The sequence below is a fragment of the Hipposideros armiger genome, unplaced genomic scaffold (assembly GCF_001890085.2).
Source record: "Hipposideros armiger isolate ML-2016 unplaced genomic scaffold, ASM189008v1 scaffold_89, whole genome shotgun sequence".
Classification (NCBI taxonomy): Eukaryota; Metazoa; Chordata; class Mammalia; order Chiroptera; family Hipposideridae; genus Hipposideros; species Hipposideros armiger.
In genome coordinates, this window is record NW_017731439.1 from 2,444,030 (window position 1) to 2,445,012 (window position 983).

Genomic DNA, 983 nt, shown 5'->3' on the forward strand with positions numbered 1-983 from the left:
TGAATGCTCACTTTAATTACATTTCCATAGGGGCAGACAGATCTTGGAAGATAGACATCTTCAGTAAGGCTTGGTTCCCCCTGCATCTCAGCAGGAAACAGATGACACTCTTCAATGGGGAGTTGAGGAGAGTTTAATGATAGGACTATTTACAAAGTTACAAGAAGTTGAGAAAAACCCACAGGAGATGGTGAAGCACTTTGGGCTATTAATATCAGACCCTTCCTTTTTTCCCTCCTTCCCCACTCCAGGCATCTGGTGCTTGATTGGTACCTCCTTTTGGCTAAACCCAACTGGAAACCAGAGGACAAAGGAGTCCATTGTTGCAATTCATAGAGGTCAGCCTTCAGGGAACAGAGTAGAGTGGTAAAGGGTGCACAATGGATTCGGAGGGGAAAAGAAGAATATCCAGGTGATAATCACCTTCAGCAACACCCAGTTTATAATCATAATAATTCTTCCAACAATCAAAATAATTTTGAATTTGTAGTCTTTCAGAAACAAGCCAGAATTAGATTGAACTTCGTTCTGTTAAGAAGGAGAAAAGTTTTCTATATAATTGAATAGCATAAATAAAATTGCTTTGAGGTGGGATGGTGTCACTGAACATTCTTGATATAAAGATATGAAAGTACTTTGAAAGCATTCACATGCAAACATAAAATGTTTGGCATTTTATATAACCATTATCCATTTTTTGAAAAGCAAACATGCCCCTGAAGGCCTGTCAATCATACTTTGTCCAGAAATCAACATAATTCACTTTGCTTTAATATTATTCTTTGGGGCTGGCCGAGTGGCTCAGTTGGTTAAGAGCTCACTCAAGAGTTTGAGCTCTGAGAAACAGCAGTTCGATTCCCAGCCCAAGCTGAGCTGCCGCTGAGCTGCCAATAAGTGGCAGGATGGCTCAGCTAAACAAAACAAAAGAAAAAAAACAACTAAAATTTATTCTTTGAACACACTTTTTACTAGCCAATTGGCTT